Genomic DNA, 27,073 nt, shown 5'->3' with positions numbered 1-27,073 from the left:
ACACACAGTCAGGAGGAGTTATCTTCATTGAAAGAATATTTTAGCACAGAGAAAAAAGACAAAAATTAGTTACATTGCTCACAGGACAAATTCTTGGTTCTGGTCACAGGATTTGGGATTTCTTTCTTAGGTTCTGGGCCAGTAATTTGCCTTTAATTTGGAAGAAAAGCAAACCCGATCAAACCTGTTCTCTATTGCACCCTCAGTGAACTCAGAACATACACACTAAGCTTACATGTTGTAACAGATATGCAGGCCTGCATCTACACCACTCAGCACTCAGACACCCCTATTTAACAGTGGATTTTTCCAACACTCAACTTGTGACTACACTGGTTAGAAAAAACAGACCCCAAAATATGTCAGATTCAGCCCTTATTCTATACTACCAGGAAGAAAATAGATAGCAAAGGTGAAACTGTCACTTCCCACCTTAGTATTAAAACTCATGGTTTTGACCATCTGGAAGTTCTCACTGAAAAAGGTATCGTGTTGTATTGTACCTGTGTTCTTCAGGAAAATACACACCATCCTTGAAAAACATTAGTGTCACAAGCTATCAACAGAAAGGTTAAATATCAAAGTCAAACTATTCCTACCTCCTCTATCATACACACAGAAAGCATGGGAACTTTGGTTGCAGGTTTCTATTTACTACCTTTAACTATTTACTACCTTTTGTTATTTTTTATTTTTTTATCATACTATATTAGGAACTTTGCAGTTAACATTATAAACTTCATATATGTTTATGCATATATGCTCTGCATAAATTACATAAAATCTTGAACTTCACAGATTGTTTCTATGATAAATCTACAAACAGCAAAGATGCTCACTGGACATGCTGGCAAGAGAGCTGCACCAAGGGGACTGACTTAAGGTCCTTTTTCCAGTTTAAGAACTGATTTATTTTATACTGGTCTCTGAAAGTATTAGAAGTTAAAAATCACAGCAAATATCAGGATGTTCCCCTGTAACTTCAGAGATCCCTTGGATGCCTAAATTTTTGCTTGGTTGGGTTTTTTGCAGAACTGGAACAAGATTCTGCTGAAACAATGGAACAGTTTTAGTGAAAGTAGTTCTTATGGGTCATTTAAAATGTTGCAAATTTGAGAGCCAGCTACTTCGAAGCTACTCACAGTAGTAAAACTTTTCCTATGGACTTTATTATCCCACCTCTCATCTCAATCTGTAATGAATGGGTTACAGCAATGCTCACTCAAATGTTAAAAATAACATTATTAATTCAGATTTTAAAGCCAGTCTGTTCCCTGACAGCTGATGAGAAACAAGGTCACAATTATTTCTTTGACAAACAGGCACCCCAGGAAGTGGTATTTTCTTGTAGTACTCTTGTGTTTCCCTGTATGTCTCATCTACCTGTTACTGCTGATCCATAACTTGGGAGCACGTGACTTCCAAGCTCTCTCTTATCATCACATTGGAGAGGATCTGAATTTACTACTCCAGAATTACTGTTCCTGCATAATAGCAATGAGTTGGATTTGCTTCCCAATACAAATGCCTGGTTCGTGCTTAGCTCAAAGGATTTTGCATTTACGTTGCTTGGTTTTAAATACTTCTATTGTATTTCTTTTTTTGGGTTGGTTCTGCCCACCCTTCTGGATGAGAATCTTCAAACATGCAGACACAACGATTGCACTGCAGAAATATTAAGGACTTGTATGCCCTTGAAGTATGACAAGCATGATGATTGTTTTAATCTCCTTTTAAGCACTGCAGGTAGCAGTCCAGTCCTGCTTCTATGTTTTCAAGTGGTCAGTTGGCTTTTCCCAAACAAAACTCACCACATTCTTACTGCAAAAGTTAAAATTATTCTGGGTGCTCTGGAACAAAATGGTGCAAATACACAAGGAGAAAGTTGCACTTGCTGTTAAGAAATAATACTGTTACATAAAAGCAGCGAAATGGGACGTTATTGAAATGGCACATGGACTTCTCAGTCTGGTCACCTGCCTTTCACACCAAGCGGAAGCAGATCTTCTCACCATCCTCCTCTGCTCTGTCAGCTTGCCTGCTAACCCGATCCACATCTTCACACACCAGAGCCTCAGCCATGAGGGAGCAGACTTCTAACAGATGGTAACGGTGTAATCTCTGCTTCCTCTTCAGTTAATAGCGCTTCAAGTGAGTCAGGATGAACTGACAGATTTCCAAGAGACCCAGTGTCACCTGGGGACGTGTCCCCCAGGCTCTGAGGAAGCCAACCCCCTGGTATTCAGCTTGACCTAGGGCTGACCTCATGGGCACAGGGAGCAGGAGGGGTTGGGAATCAGCTATTTAAAGCTCATTACAATATCAATGTCAAGCTCAAGGGACTGCCAAGTCCACTTAATCCTTCCTGCTGAAAACATACCTTCCAAACCGAAAGCCTATTTATCTCAATCTTACTTACGCAAAGCTGACTTATTTTCTTCTCCTTCAAGAAATCTCTGGAGTTACTGCTCCATTAACTTGAAAACTGTTCAATGCTGCACAGCACCTCTTCATTTTACCCTCTTTATACATGACTTAATGGTTCCTTTACTTCCCGGGAACTACCAATAAACCTCGCTGTAATCTGTTTACTACATCCTGTTCATCCAGTTTAGATTGTCCTAAGCATCCGCAACAGCTTAGACATTCCTTATGTAACAGGGCTGGGACATCAAGACTTACCATGCCTGAGTGCACACAAGCCTAAAACTAGCCTTCCACAAGTCACAACACACATCTCAATTGAGCTTCATTTATATTTTCTATTAGGAAATGGATACTTCAATTCTTTTATGTAGGTGACATACATTCCACGGGTTTGCCATCGTTTTAATAGGAAGAAACATAAAACATAGATTTTGTTTTTATTTTTGCAACATTAACATTATATTGAGTTTGTATCTTTCTTTGAAACAGCCTTACTAAGAGGAAAGTGAAAGCACAATAATATATCCTGTTTCTGGCTGGAAAAGACATTCAGTCACTGTTTTATTGTTCCAAGGAAGTTGGAACCATAGACACAATAACTTCAAGGAATTATTGCCAATACTCAGAGAGGTAGATACTGAAAGAATAATCAAGTAGATTCAATAGGCTTCTCTTTCACTCAATAATGTCCACATGGGGCATATGGATCAGTACAGTATGAAAAACCATCATGATGCCTGTACTCCCCTGAACTGTTATGTGGGCTGTATCCACTTTTTAAATTAAAAGTGAGGTTTTCCCCTGTGAATGATGCTTCTACATTTCAAGTAGCACACTCTGGCTCCCAGGAAGACCTTAGTGTAGTCTTTCAATATATAAAAGGGGCTGATAGGAAAGAGAGAGACTTTTTACCAAGTCCTTGTAGTGACAGGAGAAGAAGCAGTTTTAAACTGACAGGGAGACTGAGATGAGATCTTGGGCAGAAGTTCTTCCCTGTGAGGGTGCTGAGGTGCTGGCACAGGGTGCCCAGAGAAGCTGTGGCTGCCCCATCCCTGGCAGTGTTCAAGGCCAGCTTGGATGGGGCTTGGAGCAACCTGCTCTAGGGAAAGGGGGTTGGAGCTGGATGAGCTTTAAGGTCCCTTGCAGCCCAAACCAATCTGGGATTCCATTTCCTACATCAGTTCTGGGATGAGATTTTCATACTGCTCAGAAAAAAAAAAACCAACAAAGTAAGTTATAGCTGAATTTTTGAAAAATCGAAGTGCGAAGTCATGGCTAAAACAAGATTATTACATTTAGAACCCAGAAGAAACAAAACACAAGCATTAAACCACCAACTCAAATGTGCCATTATAGATACACAGGTGCAGAAAAGTAACTGCTGTCAAAAGTTATACTAGCTGCCACTCCTCTGCCAGGAATCCCTCACTTGAAGCATCTTTAGAAATCATTTAAGACAACAGAAATCACTCAGGAGAAAACAATTCTAAAGACTGAAACCTCCATAAACCCTCATGAACAGTGCCAGTCTTTGCAAAACTATTCTGCCAAGAAGCTCACAAAGACAAGAGAGGGAGAAGTCAGTAATTCCAAACCTGATCAGGCAGTTTCATTTCTGAATGCTTTAAAAAGATTTCTTAATACTTTAGAAATTACTCTCAGCAACTCAACAACTTTTGATGAGAGGACACGTCACCACTTCTTTTCACTATCTTCCATTGACTTCGGATTATCAACCAGAAAAGCACACAATTTAACCCCAGTCGGATGGCACCCCAATAAAATCTCATCTGTCCAATTCAGTCCCCTTCTATACAGAAAATCCACCTGGGGTTCACCGTGTAATTTTAGTCTCTTTAATAAATCATCACACAAAAGATCTAATACTGTTTTAAATACTGTTGTTATTAATGCCATTATCACCAGGTAATCCAGGCTGAAATTTGGAAGCAGCAATATCTGACTTGAGGGTAAACCCCAGAAAAGAAGCTGGGAAAAGAAGCTAGCCATTTAGGGAGAAAAATAATACATCAGCCTGTCAGGGGTTTAAACCTTTCAAACACACTGCAAAAAAGGGTACAAATAGAACAACATTACTGAAGAAATCAATAATCACAAGCACGACATCCATTTCTCACCCTATGCTGATTTTGGTGCAGCTCTTGCACAAAACAGAGGATCAGAAAGAGCATATTGCCCTTCATTTAGGTTTTCACACCAATCTGGAGTTATTCAAAGGCTCTTTCCCATTCTTCCCACACAGCTGCACAAAGAAGAATAGATGACTAGTGGGACCATAGAGACTAGAAATTAATATAGGCCGAAAGCTAACTTCAGGAGGCAGAAATAGAGGCCTACAGATGGGGACAGGGTTTGTGTGGATTTTTTCCTTAGGACAAGGTCTCTCAAGAGAAATGTCTGGAAAACCTCAAAGCAAAAGGGTGATAATTTTGGTGTCCGCTACACAGCTGCTGCAAGTGGCCGGAACCAAGGGATCAGACAAGGTAAATAGGAGGCATTAGTCTCTGCAGCACTGACTGCAACAGGGACCCCTTTACTCCGTATGTCTGGGGAGGGGGAAAATTGAGGACCTCAAGCCCATCATCTTCTGAATTTCTTAGGTTTCTGTCAAATGCCATTTTTGCCTTCAATCACCATGACCTCCTTCACAGAAGTCCAGAATGAATTTCCTGAAAAGACTGCAGTAGGCTTGATGACATGGGGTTTTGTATTCCTCAGTGTCATTCATACTGCTTATCTTCTCTTCCTAATTGTGGTATGTGTGGGTGTGATTGTAGCTGGTAGAGCAGCTGGTTTCAGAGAAGAGGACGATGCTAGCATGCTGACAGTTCCTTTTTCTGCTACCTGGCAGCTACACAAAGTTGCAGCCTTTCTCTGACAAAGTCAAGGGAGGTGTTAAGCCCACAGAAAACAAGAGGCTTCCTTCCAAGCCAAGCTGCCCATGTCTGACTGTGCTCTGAGAGACACTGGAACCAAACCCATCCACAAACCAATGCAGTGATACCAAGCGGGCCTCAAAGCAGGACATGCACAGTGGGGTCCAGTTACTCACTGCAGCCCAACATGCAGCTACAAACCAGCCCCTAAAGGCTCCCTGGCAGTGCTGTGCCACTCTGAACGGAAAATACACCAAACTAGACAAGTGTGTAAAGAGAATTCTAAGAATATACCATGTTTGATGGCACTGCAGATCACCCATCCCTCAAAACAACTCCCCCAACTTGTCATTGTTCACAAGCTTAACTACCAACCCCAATCTTAAGGCTTTTCTGTCCCTTGCCACATGGCATGGTTTTTACTGCGTGCTTTACAACAGACACCCAGCTAGAGAACATATGCCTACATGACTGGTTTTCCACTTGGACCGATACTGAAGTTACAATTTATCATTTCAGATCACAAGAAAATAAAGTCCCAACCTTCCAGGCTGGTTGGGGGCAGAGCACCACACCTCACTCTTGGCTTATTGCTGACATATGTGCTATTTTAGACAGATAAAATCCAAATAAGTAAATTTTCCTGTCCTAGCTCCAGAGTGAACTCTCCACAGGTTCACTGGAAAAGAACAGAGCACTCCAGAGGCTGGCACTGAGACTTAATTCGAAGGCTTCACAACAGCAGCTGCACCCTGATTTCAGAGCTGAACCTCCACCGATCAAGATTGCTTCAGGCAAAACCTTAACATGTAGTATTAGCACAAAAACCTAAGATAAGGATTGCATTAAATATTAAGTAATACTCTCATTTAAACACACAATCTCTTCATTTTTCACACTGTCGTAAGTTCATTCTTCCTTCATTTGGTGAATAGGACCATACAAACACAGGTCTAAGCACACTGGTGATCTGCTGAAGTCTACCAATTCTATCATCCCTACGACTTGCTTGAAACCAAGCATATTCATGTAAGTGCCTTCCATTTAGACCTCACATGTATGTCAATAAACACACAGAGTAAATTCAGCACAAACTATCAGGTAAAGGCAAGTCTTACGGAGTCAGTTATTCCTCAGAATGCTTAAGATTAATGACATCAGGCAGACAATGATAGGAATAATGTCATTCAGGGGCTTTAAGAATTACTCACAGTTGTAATCCATTTTCCTAATCCAATGATTGGTACTGAACAATAAAACATTCTGGTCATCTGCTGCAAAAATATTTCATAAATAATTATTTTATTCACTGATACTGTAACAGGAGTAATTGCGCAGTTAAAATAACACGTTTTTGGCCTAGTATACCCAGCAGAACTGGGGATATTTCCTATGTTTAACAGGTGAATTATAACACACATGGTATGAATAGGTACCTGGAAGCATTATAGACTTCTGCATTTAACACACTACAATAAAGTATGTCTGTAATAATACAAGTAGATCTTCTGAAATACAGTACTGACATTTTCTGGTAGAAGATGCTGGGTTTTCTTGCAGTTTGTACTATTAATACATTGGCAAAATTAGAGGTTACGCTCACAAAACAGGTTTCCTTCCTCTCCAGTTTTATCAAAACACTTTTCCTTGGGGTTCAGCATTCTCTCCCCAGGAAACAAGGCTTTTGTAATGCTACCCATTCCCTGCTCCCGACAAATTAGGAATTCATTTGCCAGTTACAACCAACTGGATGGAAGAAAGGTAACTCAACACCACAGGACATCATGCTCAGCATATAAAGTTGGGAGAAGATGAAGAAAGTGGGGGGTATTGGGAGAGATGGTGTTTGCCTTCCCAGTTATGTCACCGTTAATGTGTGATGGAGCCCTGCTTTCCAGCGGATGGCTGAACACATGCCTGCCCATGGAAAGTGGTGAATTCATTCCTTATTTTGCTGTCCTTGTGCATGCAACTTATGCTTTACCAATTACACTGTCGCCATTGCAACCCAGGAGTTTTCACTTTCACCCTTCTGATTCTCTGACAATCCCATCACGGGGGAGCGAACAAGGGGCTGTGTGGGGCTTAGCTGAGGAATGGGAAGGGAAGGAGGGAACTGAGAAGGGAAAAGCAGTTGTGCACCTACCACAGTAAGATATGGATATCATGAGGGTGGTCTAGAGACAGAGGTGGAGATCAAATGCAAAAGGTTAATTACACGGGAAGGAATGTGGACGTTATAGCATAAGAATTTAGGGGCACAGCACAAGATCTGTAGGTAGTCCAACTTCAGAAATCGCATTGTTTGTAAAACAATTTGTCTGGCTGTGCGTTCATATGAAATAACAGTTCAGTCATGTCAGCTACCATCTAACACACTGGAAACAAACCACAGATAAAAGATACAACAGAAAAAGAACTATTATTGATATGTTCTTAATGCTTCTCACATGAGTTGAAAGATGACAATACAATTGTCAATAGGTGAAATCCAGATGGAGCTTCAGAAAGCCAATTTAAGCAGAACAGGTCTTTTAGATCTGGTTTCAAGGTAGAAGATTTCTGCACTCCTTGTGCTCCAGACAGGTTTACTCATCACTAAGGTTTGCCCAGTTAGCCTTTCACCCCTTCACTGAGGATATAGTTGATCAGTAAGATCAGAACTCCCAATAGAACACACTGCATTACCTGCTTCCTCCTCCATCACCTTTAATGGTATCAGCCCAAGCTGAACAGGAATTTTAAAGTGATTAAAAACAAAACCCAAAAACCACATACCAAAACCCCACCACGCTCCTCAAGAATAAGCAGAGGAAGAAAACGCTGAGCAGCAGCTGTCACGGAGCGGGAGGACAAGGACTCAAATAGGAGAAGAAATTGCCAAAATCTTTTAAAATACCCTTCTTTAAGAAAATTAATCTCTTCTAGCAAAGCCAGTTTTTTCAGTCTTTTAAACCACTACAAATAACCGCATAACTGTTTAGTGTTCTATTCTTTATGTGTTCTTCCTTAGAAAACCTGTCAAAAGGATTGCACAAAAAAAAATCTCAGCCTTTGTAGACAGAGGAGTCCCAGAGCTACCTTGAAAATCATCCTGCACAAATACAGCCTTGTACAAATACACATCTAACAGCAGCTGCAATACTGGAACACAACACATGTGCTTTAAGTGCTCCCCTTCGCAGCCTTAAAAGTGTGTTCAGATGACAGCACTGAAGCCGGCATAGGAGAAATGCTCCTCTTTATAACCTCGTTCCTTAAGGATAATGGCACAAAAATGGTAGACTTGATAGACATGCCATTGCTGCTATCAAACACACACAAGGGATGTGGGAAAAAAAATGTTCTTGGGAATGTTAAGATTGCAAACCTCAGTGCTCAAGGGCAAAAAAATGCCATTGGCGTTGTTAATGGAATCTACTGCACCTTTCACAGGGTCTAACCAAACACACTCACCGTGGGCTAACCAGGTTCAGAACTGCACATCCTCTGGCACACATAAAACTCAACACTGGTCTAAAATGTTTATTTTCAAATACTATGGCTCTCTTCTCATGAAAGCAAACAGCTGAGACAAAGCCTATCCTACTGAAGTGATTGGAGTCAAAGAGGAATCACGATTCTGTGACCTTCTGAAAAACAAGTGTGGCTTCAGCAACATGCACTGAGATGTGCAAGGGGTTACCAGAGCACAGGTTTTTGATATTGCCACCTAAATGATCTGTTGCCTTGTGCTGAAGCCATCATGAGCCTATGTTTGTGCGTGCTTTCTTCAGCTCATTTTCAAAAGCAGCCTGCTTACATAAGTATGTACTTCTGAAAAAAAAAACCAAAATTCAAACAATTAGCTTCAGACATACCCAATTTTAGGTGTTCCCTTTTCTCTGACATCTACTGGCCATAAAATAACAACTACCTTTAACTGTGATTCTGACAATAATTTCGTAATTTAAAACTAAATTTCTAGATAAATCTTTGCCAAAATGAGAATTATATTAAAAGAAAAGAAAAGAAAAAGAAAACACGAGGCGAAATTCAAATGGAAGAACATATATTACTGCATTGCTTCAATTCACGGTATGATTTGTCTGATTTAACCTAAATAGCCCAGCTTTTTTCCACAGAACATAAATAAAATTAAGGTCAAAGAAAAGATTCACTTGCTACCTCTGTGACAGATTATATTCTTAGCATGAATCCAAAAGATAATCATAAATTGCAAATAACTTCCATGTTTCATGGACCGAGTGATGAAGACAAATGAGACTGCTCATGAAAGCACGTACCTGTCCAGACAGGCATTGCTGCCCAAAGTCCAGATGAAAAGAAGAAAGAAAAGTAACAGCATTTCAAAGCATTAGAAAAAAGCACATAAAGCTTTTACATTTTATTCATGTTGCTTGCACATTTGAAAAATGAGCAATAGCTGTATCATAATCATGTAATTTATATAGACTGTAGTCCTCAATTTGCATGATACAAAATGTTTCATCTGGTGAATGATCTGATTAATAGTCCATTATGATTTGCTTGGTTTGCTTCTCAGAGGTTGTTTTTCCATTGTAGAAATCAATGTTGTAGCTAAACTGTTTTCTCCAGAAAATATTATTAAAAAGAATAACTGGAAAAGAGTTATCTGATAGCCAATTCATGTATGTTTTATAAATAATTAGAGGGTCTTCTGTTCTACATACCTCAAAATATTCAAAAAAAAGGAAAAAGCCAAGACCAGATACATGAAAAGGCCTGGACTGGTTTCAAATGGTGTGTAGAACTTTGGAATATCTTCACATGCAAAGAGGTGATACCTGTAGGTGCATGTCAAAATTATTCATCACAGTTCTATTTTACAAAAAGGTGCTTTTAAAGAACACACAGGGACAGGACAAGGGGGAATGGCTTTAAGCTGACAGAGGGGAGACTGAGATGAGCTCTTAGGCAGAAGTTCTCCCCTGTGAGGGTGCTGAGGCACTGGCACAAGGTGCCCAGAGAAGCTGTGGCTGCCCCATCCCTGGCAGTGTTCAAGGCCAGGTTGGACACGGGGGCTTGGAGCAAACTGCTCTAGTGGAAGGTGTCCCTGCCCGTGGAAGGGGGTTGGAGCTGGAGGAGCTTTAAGGGCCCTTCCAACACAAACCAGTCTGGGATTCTATGATACGATGAAAATGGAGACTAAGGAGTCCTTCAGTACGTGAAACAAAGTCTACAATAAGCCAATAAACTTCTAACAATAAACTTTTAATAACCCCAAATGCATCTCAAGATGTAAGCTCTACTTCCTTCAATAGGTATCAATCACTTCACCTGCGTTCCCCCTCTTAACCCTCTTAATTCTGGTGTTTCTATGTTTCAGCCTATCTTCACACACCAGGGTCTTTGCTGTGTTCTTGGCCCCACGTGAGCCTGCCTCTTCCTATTTCCTGATATGTATTTACACACAATATTTATTCAGTCCTTAGACTGCAGGGGTCACACGTTCAATTTACACTAAACCAGCAGAGGGGGGGTTGTAACAACATTAAAATATGCAAGCACCATCCAACCAAAAACCAGTCCCTTGACAAACTTTAATGACTATGAGAAGAACGCTGCAATGAAACTCTATTGCACCTATAAACCAAGACAGACATGACCATAGCATTTTCTAGGAAGCACATGAAGTGGTATGCAGCTGTCATGTATCTGTAGTCTACAGATATGCCTAAAATAGAGGCTGGGTTATTGCTCTCTCTCCCCATCTAGTTTCTTTAATACGAATTTTGTTTCTCTGAATGACCTGGAAATTTGGCTGGTTTAGCCATGATGCACCTGATACAGACACGCTGGCTGCCTCATCTAGTGTAGCTCCATTAGAAAGAAGCAATTTAGGGTAAAACCCTGTAAAACAGATGCAATTAAAAAAACACTGCAAGCAGTTAGTAAATAACACAGCTGGACACACATGAAAATAAAGGCTGAAATGCTTTAAATAAACCTCGTTAAAATTCATATTAAGATAATAAATTTGAATTACTTCAATTTGAATTACTTAAATTTTTTTTCTTTAACCTATGAGTATTTTACTGGTCATGGTCCTCATTACTCTGTAGGACTGATGTCAAGGGTATCTATGCATATGTAACCTATATTACTTTTTAAAATCTAAGATAATGTATGTCAGAACCAGAGGATGTTTCGGGGAGGCCACAGGGTTAATGGGATCTTTTAAGAAAAATATATTGGCTTATATTTAGGACTTCCACTTTCATACAGCTTTGGAAACATGCTCTCTAGAATAAAACAGAATCATTTCAGTTGAAAAAGGCCTTTAAAATCATCAAGTCCAACCATTAACCAAGCACTGCCAAGTCCAGCACTAAATCATGTCCTTTATGTGCCATATCTACACATCTTTTAAATGCCTCCAGGGATGGTGACTCCACCACTGCCCTGGGCTGCCTGTTCCAGTGCTTGACAGCCCTTTAGAGAAGAAATTGTTCCTAATATCCAATGAAAACCTTCCCTTTTGTGCTATCACTTGTTACTTGGGAGAAGAGACTGACCCCAGCTCACTACAACCTCCTTTCACGTAGCTGCAGAAAGACAGAAGGTCTACCCTGAGCCTTCTTTCCCCCAGGCTAAATCACCCCAGTTCCCTCAGCTGTTCCTCATTAGACTTGTGCTCCAGTCCCTTCACCAGCTTCATTGTCCTTTCCTGGACACACTTCAGTACCTCAATGTCTTTATTGCAGTGAGGGTCCCAAAACTGAACACAGAATTTGAGGCTTTCCAGCCACTCCTCCCCAAGCCTGTGGCATTGCATGAGGTGGCGACCCAAGTGCAGGACCCAGCACTGAGCCTTGTTGAGCTTCATACAATTGGCCTTTGCCCATTGATCCACCCTGTCCAGATCCTTCTGCAGAGCCTTCCTGCCTTCAAACAGATCAACATGCCTGCTAGATGACAAGCATGGCAAACTACATTGCCTCTTGAGGACTGCTATTAAACATATCTCTCCAGGAAAATCTACTGATGAGAGTTCTTAGCCAAAACATCAGAAGTTAAAGGCATTTCTACCAGCACAATCAATATCTGACAATCCCAAAATTCAGTTCTGCTGGTTTTATGCATGTGTTATCCCAGTAAAGGGCACCAAGCTATCTCCCTCAACACCACACTTGCCATTTTCTTGCCGAGAACAGCATACAGCAGGAACTGCCGTGCTTGAGTTTTGTCGAGATGTGCTTTGTTGGGTTTACTACAGTAACCCTACTTACCCCCAACAACACACAGTTAAAAATATTCTTTGCACAACACAAGCAAACAATTCTGCAGCATCATACCAGACTCCTTCTCCTTGATTAGGAACATTCGCTGGAATGAGGTTATTTTCTTCGAGTAGCAACCAAGTACATTAACTTGTGTTACCGTGAATGATTCATGCATGCAGATTTTAATAAAAAATTCAGTTATCTTGTGCATAAAACACTATTTCATGTTTTAGACCATGTAAGATTTTAGTCTGAATGCTGGGCAGCCCCACAGTTTCCATGCCTTGATTACTCAAATCCTTATCAAACAAAAAAAAAAACACTGTTTGAGAAGCATCCATTCTTAAGAGATTAATATATTGGTTATATGTGACAGCAGTTAAATCACTAAAGATCAGATTGAATTTTATCTACTAAAAATAGGGATTTTTTTATCACTCTTTTTAATATGCGTAGAAGATCTGAATATATAAAAATCATCTGTTGCAATTAACGGATAGTTAACATGAAGGATAGAATCTAACCACATCCAAAATAACAGGTATATTCATAAAGATGGGAACGCATCCAGAAGTTCAGTGGCAAGAGATCTTCTATTACAATGCACAGGCAAAGAGTCCCAATACTGCTTCGAAAAAGTGCATTAAATTATGCTTCCCTGGGTCTTTCTCTGCAGGCAGATGTACCTACCAAAAATACCAAAGCTATTATGCCAGATGTTTTACATCAGGCTTAGTAAGAACTGTCAAAATCTGGCAACTTTTACTTGCAGAAAACACTAATACTTTTCATTCAATGGATTTAACTGTGTGTGCCTGTACCTGACCTCTCCTGTTGCTCCCACCCTGAAGACATGTGCCTACAACACTGTATCATTCAGGGACAAGTACTCATTTCTGAGACGCAGGGCTATGAAAATATTTCACTTGCAAAATGTCTTCATCTAGCTCCTGAACCACCATCTTGCTGCATTCCATTAACGACATTCTCCCTCCTGTTATCCCCACTGCAAACATACTTAAGGACATCCCGATACTGCAGAGCAGTACCAACGCAGCCATGTTCACGCCATCATCACAGATCTTCCTTCATACCAAACCAACAAAATATCCTGGCTGCACATGTAATTGGAGAACTCGCCACGTTCTTTGATTTCAGATGAAACTGCATTTAGAAACTAGCAGGTAAGTATGTTTTGCTTGCCACGCTATAGAATTCCTACCCAGAAATCCCTTTTGTGAAGGAAGACTGAATAAACCAAAGCAGCCATCGCTTCCTCTGGCCGTTGATGGCTGCTCTGCAGTTCAGCTGATGAAGAAATGCAGTAGCTGAAGTTCTCACATCCTGCACCGCTGACCTGCCGACAGCATCACTTCTCCTACCCGGGCCTGCGCCGCCCTTCAGCAGTCCCGCAGAAAGCAGCCTGTGAACTGCTTTGCTACCAGCCAGCCCCTCGCTGTCACACAGCCTGCATGACTCAGAGCGTCCTTGCCGTGCTCTTGCTCCCATCCTTTGGCACAGAGCTCAGCGCTACAGCAAAACAGTGCGAAGGCTCCGATGGCTGCGTCTCTAACAGGGGGGCTGTGCCGTGAGTGTTGCTGTAGAGGTCAATCCAAACCAGCTTTCAGACAGAATACAAGCTTCTTCACTAACAAAACTGAAAATTCCAGTGTGCATCAAGCATTCCTGAACTGTGCCTTTTCCCACAGTACTCATTAATCTACAGTGCTTCCAAATCACTGCAGAGAATTAGCAAGCTCTACTCTGTTGTTACTACACACAGCAAACGCTCACAAATTCAAATACTAGGAAAAGCTATATTCCGCTATTACCATTAAAAAAATCTGAGTGTGGCAATTATAATTTGACTAAAACTATCACTATCAGGGATTTTAACATGAAATCTTACATACAAGATTTTTTTCCTGCTGCTGGAGAGGTATTGTTGTGTTACAACATAAATAAATGGGTTAATATCAAAATCAGAAAAAAGCTGCAGGGATTTGTTTCACTGGTCTTGTTTTGTTTGATCATTGAGATATTAGACAAAAAGAATCTTGATAATCTTAAATCTGATTTACTTGGAAATTACATCTTTTTCACAACCACTGTCAACTGCTTTCAGCCACCAAAGCCATTGGACAGGTCAGTTCCGCCACATGTACCTAGCGACATAATGAACACAAAGAACTTCACTGAAGTCTATATCTGGAGAACTGCTTTTGATCACGGTTTTTAGACTGAATATAAGTTGGACTAAAACTGTATTTCAGCTTTGTGAACACTATTTGAAATATTTAACCAGATATCTTGAACCTTATTGCCACATATTTTTTGAAAGGTTCTTTCTTGTCTAGGAAGATGATTGCTAAAATTCACTTCCAATCACAAGGTGCTGTATTTGGGGGTTTAAATGCTCCCAATCCTAAGAATTAATTATGCAGTCAAAACATATCTTCCATCAATGAACACGAACTTGTTCAAAATGCAGCCCATCTGTGTAATACTTGCACCTCCAGAGTTTCTGCATTAATTTTCCCTGGGGAAATACATTGATTTCCAATCATCTACTCCTTTCTTTTGAACTACACGTAAGGGATTTATGGAAAGGATTTTTCAGGCATGCCATCAGTCAGATAGCTTTAGAAAGAAGTATTAGGTTCTCAAAAGCATTTTTACACTACTACTTGGACACTCACAAAAGCAATCTTCTCCTCTTGCCAGATCCAGATTATAATGTAAGATACCCAAGCTCTTACATTTATTCAGCATACACAACTGTGGTTCCATTTGGCACATTTTTGGTTTTTAAATATGAATAAGAATACTTCCAAGAATAAAACTGAGTCGGGAAATATTTATATGAGAAACTGAGTATGGATTAAAATTACTTGGCTTCCAAAGTAGAATTAGATGATGTTTAATTTAGTTAAATTATGAAGTTGTATTTGTTCAATTTAAATATGTAATCTCCTTTGAGAGAGTTCAGCTTTGCAAAACGATAATCTGTTCCTATATTTCTATTAGTTGTAATTTATTCTGATTCATTCCTTTGTTCAAAAAATGCTAATGAAAGCAGATGATGCTGAAGAAGATCAACAAGCTACAACAACCGATACAACCATCAGTCTGAAAAAAGGAGGAAGGCTGTACAATAAAGTCAAGCAAGAAACCTGAGACAAGGATTTCTAGGGACACATTGGTTGTGGAGAAAAACAAGCAGAGGGACTCAGCTGCCAGGCTGAACTAGCATGACCTTAATTCTCAATAACTCATCTCAAAAAGACATACAGCAAATTACATTTCTCCTATGGGTATATACTTAAGAGCAATAAAGAGCTAAAAATCAACCTTACTGGGCTTTGATGAGGAGGCTCAGGGGAGACAAGTCATTGTTGAAGGCTTTGGGACATGCAGATTGTGTAGATGCATGAAGGACAGATTGACAGTAGCTGAGCTATCCATGTTGTGGGAAGGCATATAAGAGATTTTAAATCAGACATACAAGCTTTTAAGCAGGTTTATTTCCCTATCACTAGTTGTTTATGTATTTCCTGTACTCCTTGGGTAAGATCCTCACAACTGCTGTTGTGTCTGTACACGAGGACGAGAACTGTGCCATAAAAGCCTTCTTCCAACACCAGCATCGCAGAGTCATATCACTGCAGTCATAAACTCCTACCATAAGCATCGGTGAGGCTTTCTAGGATCAATACTTCCATTTGAAGCAAGACAGAAGAGTTTGCCACCTCAAAAATACCTTACTTACAACAAGAATTTTTCCATCCTCTTAAGTGGCTCAAACCCCCTCCAAACCACTGTCACTGGTCTGCAGACTGTTTACTGTGGGCAAGCACAGACTAGCACACCTTCTGCCTTTCCCATGGAAGCTGATCAATCCCCACTTTAAGTCATATAATACAAGGTTTGGAGGCGAATCTATATTTCAAGACTTCTACTGGGTGTGTTCACCTCACCCTCTTCCTTCCTAAACCAAATTAAAACCAGCTTCATCAGCACCTTATGGGTATCACCATAGATGTTTGTGCTGTGTGACTTAATGGAGTTAAGTGGTTCATTCCACAGTCTGTTCACTCTTCTGCAGGAATGAATTCCATAGCTCCCAAGAAAGTTTTATCTCAAGCAATCACAAGTGTTCTCATATTTGTCTTTTTATTGCCGCGGTGAAATTTGGTTGCTATAAAAAGCCAGAGCCATGGGAGAGAAAGTCAAATCCATATCAAATTTTGAATTAACTACGACCTCCACTTTGAGGCTCTGTGTTCACCACCAAACAAATGCAAAAGGCAAACCAACACAGTAATGTGCTGCTGGCACTCCTCAGGGCAACTCCTCAAGAGAAATAGCTGGCATGAAGCTTTCTAGAGAACTAGTTGTAAGGTCAAACAAGAAGTACCGAGGAAGGGAGTGGATCTTATGTGTGGGAGGGAATACAACATTGGTATTGTTTTCAAGTGAGCCACTGAAAGAACAACTTTGAATTGAATTAAACTACACAGTACACTAAACAATAAAAAGGGGTTTATAACAACTCTTCTCTGTTTAGGGTGCTTTTATATTTTTGTATCTATATATAGATATACACACACACACATATGTATTTTCTCTTCTGTGTTGAAGGATTCATCCCTTTCCTAATTCACCAGTGGTCAAATCTCTTCTCAAGCAAGCTTCACAATGGAAAACGTCCTCATCAGCAGAAAAACTTCTGCAGAGTTCTCAGTGTCTGCTTTGGCAGTTTCAGCACTGAGCCTACCCCTTTAATTTTTACGCCACTGTCACAACCCCTAGGTCATGCCTCTGCCTAAAGAGAGTCCGGCTGGGGATTATATTTCACCTCATGTAACAAATCCAGCACAGCAGCTTTATACAGAATCACAGACCCTAATCTCCTCTGATTCCCATTGATCACAAGCAAGAGGATCTCAGGATGAGATCAGTGGTACTGTCTTCCCAGTATAAAGTGCCTTGTTTTAAACGAATAATATGGATGCCTATTTCTAGTTCCTTTATCATCTGTTCTTTCATAGCATTCTCATTCAGGTTTATTTTAAATGTTACAATTACTCTTCTCTCAGGGTTTGGCAATTAAAGCTCCAGAAGTACTGCTGCTTACCTTATTGATAATAAAAACTAAAAATACCATGTTCTGTATCTGCTGCTTTCATCAGTTAGAGGGGAGCAAGACCTCCTTAGAAGGAAACCAGTCCCAATTTAGAAATTATATTCTAGTTTTCTCCAAGAGAAAAAAAAAAAAACTAAATACTGTCCTAGCAATATTTTTAAAGATACACTCTTAATTCAAATGAAGATATGTAAATGAAGCTTGTATCGTAAGACCTCAGGCACTCAATTTTAATGCTTCAAAAGGTTCAAGAAGAACCACTTCAGATGTCTTCCATTTTCTCTTTCATTTCTTTCCATCCACAGTTCTAGTATCAGGATCATGTTTTTAGATTAAAACTTCCAAGTGTATTTCTAAACTAGAAAAAGGAGGACAAGGGCAGGGAAGAGGACACTTCATTTATCATCTTTTCACATTAGAGTTACAGGGAACCTTAACAGCTATAAACCCTGTAGTTGGTACTATATTAATCATCTTTCTGCATGAGAAGTCAGATAAATATATTATCCTATTTCTGCATTGCAGATTTTGTGTGTCCCTTTCTCAGGTTGCTGGTTATTTTTTTTATTATCCTGTAAACACTGCTTTGGAGAGGGGAATGATCCATAACAAGGTAGGGAATGGCACAGATAATTTCTTCAAATGAGCTGTTACATTAAGATTCAAAAGAGGATAACCAAAGAAAGAGACAGCAATTCAATCTTTGCAGCACAGTACCTTTTTTAACAGCCTGAGTACACTTTGTCTCTATCAGCACACTGTGCCTTCCCCAAGGTCAAGTGTGACAGCAGGCACAGGCAGCAGCTGGCCCTCCAGGTCCTACCTGCATATGGAAAGAACTTCATTTGAGACAGACTCCAGTGGTCTCTATCGACGTGCCACTGGTTTTCATGTCACATATTCCTAGAAAACATACAGTCACCTCTTTTGTCTTCACATTACAGCCAAAACATACAAATGAGTTTCACCCCTCCACATTCTATACCTACCTCTAACACCTAGGCACTTTGCAGAACAGATAGAAAATACACAAGGCTATTTTGGATGAACCAGAGCAAGACTTAAATTAACAGAAGTTTCTCCAAACAACGGTGCATATACCAAGTGCCCTGTGGGCTAACAGCTCCCCACATACGCTTAGTAATAAAACATCAGCTCAACCCCCCTGTGCCCTGAAGCAGACTCCTTGGTGCTGCAATAGAAATATTAGAACATCAATGGATGCTTAGGGAGAACCAAATGGAAATAGCCCACAAAAGTATGAGTTTGCTCCCAAGCCTATATGGAATGCTGGACAGTATAATGCATGGAAATTAGGCATATCATCACTTCTCTAATCCTCCTGCTCCAACAGTTTATTTTCATGGCATTTTCAGCCATCTTATTCAGTAATGCTGATTCAGCACTACCATTTTATCCTGCAGCTCTCTGCACAGCAATTTACCACCACTGCATTACAGAGGCAACTGGTCCTACTATAATGCAAATGCCCTCCTTGGGTAGCACAACAATTTGCATTGCATCTAAGAAACTGCACACAATTCCTCTTCCAATTTCCCAGGTTAGCTAAGCTATTCATAAATAGGAGGGAGGATGACAATCTCCTTTCATTGTGAAAAGCAACACAAAATCATTATTCAATTGCAATTACATTTCACTGATGCCTAATATCAAACAGTAGCCAATGTATTTTTAGGACAACATGCACAAAATCTTCATTAGAATTTAAGCAAAGGAAAGAAATGTCAAAAGCACACAGTGCAGAACTCAGTATTTGTCCTCAGCCAGGACAACAGTTTCTTCCTAAACAGACTTACAAATGACACAAATCAATGCTGCCTCCTGACATTTGCAATCACACCCAAAGAGGCTGGAACAGTTTACTGGGAACACTGTTCTCTTCTAATTACCTATGTGACACAACGCGTACCATTCTGAAAGACAAGTCGTAAGGGTGGCAGCGGATTCTTATCATGCTTCATCAGCACCAGCGTCTGTGACAAGGTTAGTTAGATGCTGAGCGTGACCATTACAATATATCCATCCTGTAAAACAAACTGTATATACTGCACACGCCAAAATACACACCCACCATCCTTCTGTAAAGCATAACTCTTTTCTCAAGGTCCACTAACGCACAGAAACCTACTGCAGCAATGACTGGATGGCAATGTCTGCTCTCAAAAGGCAATGGCCTGAGGTAATCAACACAACAGGAATGGATGTCCTCACCACCCCTACCAGTGGAGAAGCATGCTACAGTTGGAGGTGAAAAACAGCTTAAATGTTGAATGCAGCAGATAAACGGATGGACGGGAGGGTGTAAATACAGCGAAGACTGTTCCATTCTCATGCCTAGGCCTGCTTCTTGCTGCCTACAACCTGAATGGACTGGTTGCAAGTTTTTATAATACCTGGACAAAGCAGCAGTGGGATACCCAGTTAATGAAGAGACACAAGACAACGCCACCAAAGAGGCTGGTGATCGTGCATTATGATTCTGTGCAGACTCCTGAGATTTGGAAAACTGAGGCCCCTCAAGGTCCAGAAGGAAAAGAAGTGCTCCTCAAAGAAGTGGTCTTAGTGAAAAGAAGGGTGTCTGGGATAAAAGCAGTGAAGACTGAACAAAAGACCATGGGAGTAAGGGGAGACCCTGTCGTACTGAGATGCATGGAGACAAATGCTAGTGGATGCCTAGGACAGCCTACATGTGAGATCAAGTAGGTTATGGATCTTAAATAAACCTGTTGGATCTTGGAAAAACCCAGAATCCCAACCCAGCGTGGGCTGACATCTCCTGCATCACCTGCAACAACTGGCTGGCTCGGCTCCTCTGGACAGAGCATGCTGGCCCTGACAACATCCCGGTCAGCACGAGCCTACACTTCATATGCTGGATCAGCTTCAATTAGCCTCTTGGCTAGTGGAAAAAGTTAGATGTATTTCTACTTACACTTTTCCCAGAATGTTTAACACTGACTCTATGTGGCCTTATGTTTAAAGGCCAGTACCAAATTCCCACTTTGCCAGTGCTATGGTAGTATGCAGAGAGACTCAGTTTCACCTAAAAGAACCGTTAAATCAACCCAACAGGCAGTTCACTTAAGTTTTACTTAAAAGCTGTGGTAGACTGACTGTTGTCTCAGCAAGACAGGAATTGCCTTATCAGATGTTGGATGAGGTATACAGAGGGAAGAATCCTTGAAGACATTTAAAATGCTGTTTCTTGTCCTAAACTGAGGTACAAAGTTTGCACTGAATTGTACTATGGAGCACCATTCAAGTAAAAGCACAGAAGGTAACTTATCATCCTGAAGACAGCTCTTGTCTAAGTAAAAATCTTCTCAGATGAAGTGTATATATGAGGAGTGTCATTTACTTCAAATGCCAAACTCATCTCCAGAGGTCAGGAGCTGGGGAGGCCAGTGAACTGGACAGATGACTGTACCAAAATCTCTCTTTGCCCAACATCTAACAGATAAGCATCTTCTATGTGCTGTTTCCTCATTTTGTCTGATAGATTCAGCAAGACTCAAATCATAGTGGACTAAAACTCCTTTTATTTTTAATTCATTTCATACAGCTTTATTTTTAACTCACTTTATTTGAAATGTAGTGAACAAAATTATCAGTTGAAATTACTTCATCAGCTGTGAGTCTTCATTCTTAAATGTAAAATAAGCTTTTAGTAAACCTAAATCACTGATTTTCCTTTTTCATCCTCATTAAGTTTATATCCATACCAAACTGCACCTAGGATGCTGATACAATATATTAGACTTCAATATTGCAACTTGCACACTCTTCTCTGTTAAGATATCCAGGCCAACAGAAACCTCAGGATGTCCAGCAAAGGGAAGCGCCCCTGGGGAGGAATAACCCCAGGCAGGATAGGCTGGGGCCAGGCGGCTGGAGATCAGCTCTGCAGAAAAGGCCCTGGGGTTCCTGGTGGACCCAAGGTGAGCCAGCAGCACATCCTCACTGCAAAGGCTGCATTAGACGGAGCACTGCCAGCATGCCGAGGGAGGTGAGCCTTCCTCTCTCTCCACTCAACACTGCCGAGACCTCTGGAGTGCAGTGTCTGGTGCTGGGCTCCCAGTACAAAAGAGACATGGACTCCCTAGAACCAGAACAATGAAGGGGCCAAAGATGATAAAAGGACTGAAGTACCTGACATACAAAAGGGAGATGGTGAAGGCTGGGACTGTTCAGCCTGGAGAAGTCTCAGGGGGTATCAATACACATAAACACCTGATGTGAAGGACTAAAGAAGATGGAAACAGGCCCTTCTCAGCGGTGCCTGGTGAAAGGCAAAAAGGCAGTGAGAGCAAATTGAAACATGGGAAATTGCATTTAAAGATGAGAAAACTGTGAGGGTGGTCAGACACTGGCACAGGATGCCCAGAGAGGTTGTGGAGTCTCCACCCTTCTGGATACACAAAACCCAACTGGACACAGCTCTGAGAAACCTGCTCTCTGGGAAGGAGGGCTTGGACTGGATGATCTCGAGGCACCTCCCAGTCGCAACTCTTCTGTGATGCCACGACTGAAATCAGCTAGCTTCTACCCTTATTTTGCCTTTACCACATGTGGAAATGCGACAATAGGTTAAAAATGCACAAACTCTTTCAAATAAATCACAGTTATTACTGCTGGTCCTCTTCTAGGTTTCCACATGAATTGCTTCTAAAATGTCTGATAGAACGATGCATAATCCTTGTATGCTCTAACTGTACAATGGCTACTTCAGAACCAAGGCAAAACACATTATGAGCAGGATGAACTTGTTCGTGCAGGATGTGGTAGAAGGGAAGTAATTTGTAACTTGGTTACCATTTCTCAACTCTGCAAAGTCTGATATTCAAGCAGGCATCCCACACTTCTGAGTCTTCATATTTCACTGATCTGCAGTGTTACGAAGGAACATGTCCTGCGTTTTACAGCAATGCCAGCCTCTTAGAAATATTTTCCTGTTACTGGGCTATTTTAAAATATGCTTCATTCCCAACCCTTCCGTTATAAATTGACTCTTTTTTCTTCAACTGCAAATCTCCAGGTGTAATATGTAAAACAAGATAATATATCAAGAACAACATTAAAAATATGCTTTTTCCCACAGACATGCGCAAACCCAGCAAAACTTTAAACAAAAAAATCCACAGCTCTTAATATTGTACGATATGCTTGTGCTTTGTACGACAGGACAAACTTTAAAGATTAAAATGAAATGTTATTGATCATCTTCATTGCTTTATGTATGAAGTTAAAGCCTATATATCTATACAGCCTGTATAATCTTACATATCCTTTATTCATGTGTACTTACAAACCATAACCTATCTAGGCAAAAATATTGTTATATTATGCAACCGTTCCAGTAAGGCTATATTATCTCTGAGCGTGATGGACACACAGGTGTTACCCAAGGATAAATTCATAGTCTCAGGGTGCTGAGCCTCCCTACTGTGCATCATAAAGCTCTGGCAAGCTAACTCCGAGCCCAGGTTTCCTCATCGCAAACCCAGCGCCTGGACTGCAGGTGCTGCAGAGGCACAGAACTATCCCGGTCACAGATTCCTGGTGCTGGATTTGCAGCTGAGCCATGCAGAGAGGGAGCCTCCATCCACAGGGCATTCACTGCTCCCTTCCTGCCTCACAGGAAAGGAATCTTCATGAAAGCACAAGAGAGCCTGCCTTCACCAACACGTTTTTGGAGACGAATTAAACAAAAACACCTCTCTAGGAGCAGATGGTTCAATCATAATCATCCTTTGCTTTTTTTTTTCTTTAAACCTCTTTTACAACTGACGTATTAAAATTATTCAGAAATGTGTCATTTTAAATCTTGGGGGGGGGGGGGGGGGGGGGGGGGCAGGGGGGGTTGCAGCTGATCTGGTAAGGTATAATAGGGATGTAATTAATTTTTGTTTGCTTTCAGCCATCAGCCAGAAAGGCACAATTCCTTTCTGGCTGATGGCTGAAAGCAAACAAAATTTCAGTCAGTTGTAATACCCTTCTTTGTCTCTCCTTGAAAATATGATGAAGAACCTGGCAAAAGGCAAGCTTGTTCTCTGCAGGTTCCACAGTCAGGTGAATCAAACACAAAACCACTTTCTTCCCTTCAGAACATTATTTTAAGTCCAACCTGTAAAAGTATTTACATCTCTTAAAAGGGAAGTGGGGAGAGGGGGCAATTTACAGAACTATGGGCTGCTGGAGCCCTACTGCAGTAGATTAAGGTTTCAGGGAGAATGAGATATAGTCACAAGGTCACGACATCTATATGTATTTTAAAACGTAACAAGGGATTACTACATACGCCACTGACATCTGACAATGTGAACTGCAGGATGAGCATGAAAAAGTGAAAACACTTGTCACGTTCTTACACCAGCAGAATGTATGAGCCTATTGTCAGTATTCAGACTAGAACCTTTTTTTTAAGTAGGATTAAGAAAAAATGATTGCATCCCAAATCCAACAGCACTGTATTATAAATGATGGGAAAGGCGGAAGGGGGAAAAAATCATCCTTGAAAACAGTTTCCTTGATACACAATATGAAATTTAAAAGAAAACAGCACTCAGAAAAGTCACTTTATGGAAGCTCTTAAAAGCACAGCGTGATACCTGGGTCATCAGCACCATGTCTTCTGTAACCTGCAATCCCACTGAGAAGCATGCAACTTTAGCAAGCTCTTTGAACATACATGCATGAAACCTTTTTATATATGCAGAAAGAATGAGAAAGAGCATTTGCAACAGAAAAAAAAAACACCATCTTTTCTCTGAAAATACATTTATCACTGATGTGGGCCAATCTCCACAGAAATGAAGATAAAGGAAAAGGATAAAAAGGGGGGCATACACACACACAGAAAGGATAAAAATATTCCTGCAGCATTATTACGCACAAGTTATCTCCTAGTCTTATTTTACTGCCTTATTCAGAAACTTGTTCATTTTACCAGCACTACAGGGAAAATATAAAACACTCCTTCACAGGTAGCAATTTTGATCAAAATGAGAGAAAGGTAAACAAAGTGAAAGCTGTAAGTGATCAAAGACCTGCTGGATACCTGAGCCAAACAGTGGTTTCGGAGCAAGGTACAAGAGCTAGTCATGCATATGGACGACCTCTCACAAATTAAATGCTAACAAGAATGCATCTCAACATATAATATACCCAACATGGACTATGAAGTAGATCTGTAATCTCCTTTTACTAAGGAAAGACTAACAAAAGCCCCCATTATCAATTTCATACTGTATATATCTCATATTAACCACAAATGCCAGCAATAAAAGTGCATTTTTTCCATCTGAAGCATGCCAGCCATCTTTCAAACATCCTAATTTGTGTAACAGCTCTGCAATCCTTTAACAGAGTCCCTAACAGAATGGAATCAGGAGGCAGATGCTCAGAAGTCCTAAAAAGCGTGCAGCTCTTTGGCTGCATGGGAATGGGAGGACGCGCAGGTTTATCATGAACGAATCCACATTCCCTTTCAGCAACTTCCATCCTTACCTTCCAGAAGATGTGGGTAGCACGGGGCTAAGCATCTGCTTCCGCTGCGGAAGTGCTCCGGGATGTACCCCAGCCCTCAGCAAGGACGCGCCGCGCCGAGCACCTGCCCCAGGCGGGCAGGACCGCGGTGGATCCGGGATGGGGCAAAGCTCGCCCGGCACCAGGAGCACTGGGCAGCCAGCTGCCAGCGCCGCAGGCAGGGATCAGGCGCCAGCATCTCCCTTTACATAAGAGGAAATGACTCCTGTCATCTTATGCTTTCTGTTACAGCGTTCTATGTTTCATCAACGGCCAAAAGCTTCCTCATGCAGTAGCCAGGGATTGGGAGCAGATTCTTCTTTTTAAAATTAATAAATAAATAATAATGACATGTAAAGCGCTGTCAGAATTTTTAATTATTGCACCATACACCACCAAGAGCCGTTCCCCACCTTACCGCAGGATACATCATGCATGCTTAAAGAAATTACATAAAATCCCCAGTTTCTTCAACTGCATTTTCTAATCCACTGCAACAGAAAGGCAACATTGGGGTTTTTTTAATCTGTGTGCCCTCTACTTTCAAACATACATACTGGAAAACTGTAAGCAGCTCTATAAATACACCCAGCTGAGGATTACATATCTCCTAACAAGAAATGTCTTTTCCTATCACAAGAGACCATTAGTCAAAGTTAAGGGGAAAAAAAAGTCAAGCCGTACTGCTCCCATTTTAGTGTCTTATCTGCACCTTCACTTCTGAAAGAAAAAGGCACATCTGACCCTTACCAGCAATGATAAAAGCAAAATCGCATCCACGTGCTTTCCTCCTCACTAAAGAACAGATTTAATCAAAATCAAGCCCATATGCTTAAACAACAAGAAGATCATACAGAATTCTCAACCTACAAAAGCTCAGTGAATGACTTCTGACACAAGAGCGCCTTTTAGCAATGCAGTTCTCGTTTGACCTTAAAGAATAATCTACAGAAGTCGCAGCATTACCTTTCCAGAGATTCACAGGGCACGAACCAAACCTAAGGCACCACTCAGACCCAGTCTCCACACCATTTTCTCATCAGCCTGCGCCTCCACGAGAAGCAAATCGCCAAATAAACAAGCTCAGAACGGAAAGGGGAAAGATTATTTTTATTATTATTATCATCATCATTATTATTCTCATGCTGTGGATGTCGCTACTTACTTGGCTAAGATATCATCACAAATCCGAACGGATTTCAATTACACAGCGGAGTAATCGCGGTTCGGCATCTGCGCGGGCTGGGCGAGCTGCGGTACATTACAGGAGTCCCTCTGCAGACTGTACCACCCGGCGGGCAGGTGGGGAGGGAGCCACAGGGCTCCGCCGGGCCACGGCGCGCCCCGCATCCCATCGCGTCTCATCCCATCGCGCGGGAGGGTGCCTACTGCCCGCACTGCGCGGCTGCCAGAGCGGGGAACCGAACGGCAGACATAGGCAGGGAAAGGAAATGTTTCTCTGCAAGGAAAATGGACTGAACCACCATGTTGTTGTTTGTGATTTTAATACTTCCCTTGGGATAATGACAAAAACGGAAGATGGCAAGCTACCAGGAATATGCCACTTACTCAGAAACGGGAGAAACCTTCAAGGACAAGGGCTGTCAAGTCTTATCGCCATCATTTGAGAAGGGGGGGGGGGGGGGCAGGGGAGGGGGGAGGAAACGCTGTGTACGGAAGGGGCAAGGGGACGGAGGGAAGCAGCAAACCCACTACGCGCAGCCCAGCACTCCCCCAGCTTTGTTCCCTACTGAGACCCCGGACAGCAGCCACCCCACACGGCTCTCCTGCAATCCCTTCACAGCCTCCTT

At 41.3% G+C, this 27,073-nt stretch overlaps 1 protein-coding gene across 5 annotated transcripts in view; it reads right to left on the bottom strand.

Moving 5' to 3' along the window:
• The window catches only part of ATP2B2 (ATPase plasma membrane Ca2+ transporting 2), a 244,025-nt gene extending 217,278 nt beyond the window's left edge, over window positions 1-26,747 (bottom strand). For 2 of the 5 annotated variants that reach the window (XM_061472920.1, XM_061472921.1), the window contains exon 1: window positions 26,428-26,747. The gene's annotated coding sequence lies outside the window, so the exon portion shown is untranslated. The remainder of the gene's footprint in view (window positions 1-26,427) is intronic. The other 3 variants (XM_061472918.1, XM_061472919.1, XM_061472922.1) reach the window with 2 other exon arrangements.
• Window positions 26,748-27,073: the final 326 nt, after the last annotated feature.

The sequence above is a fragment of the Pezoporus flaviventris genome, unplaced genomic scaffold (genome assembly GCF_033815535.1).
Source record: "Pezoporus flaviventris isolate CSIRO_AGI_PZ_B2104156 unplaced genomic scaffold, CSIRO_AGI_Pfla_v1 ptg000073l, whole genome shotgun sequence".
Classification (NCBI taxonomy): domain Eukaryota; kingdom Metazoa; phylum Chordata; class Aves; order Psittaciformes; family Psittacidae; genus Pezoporus; species Pezoporus flaviventris.
Note: the sequence above shows the minus strand (reverse complement) of the source record. Positions and strands in the feature narration are given on the sequence as shown.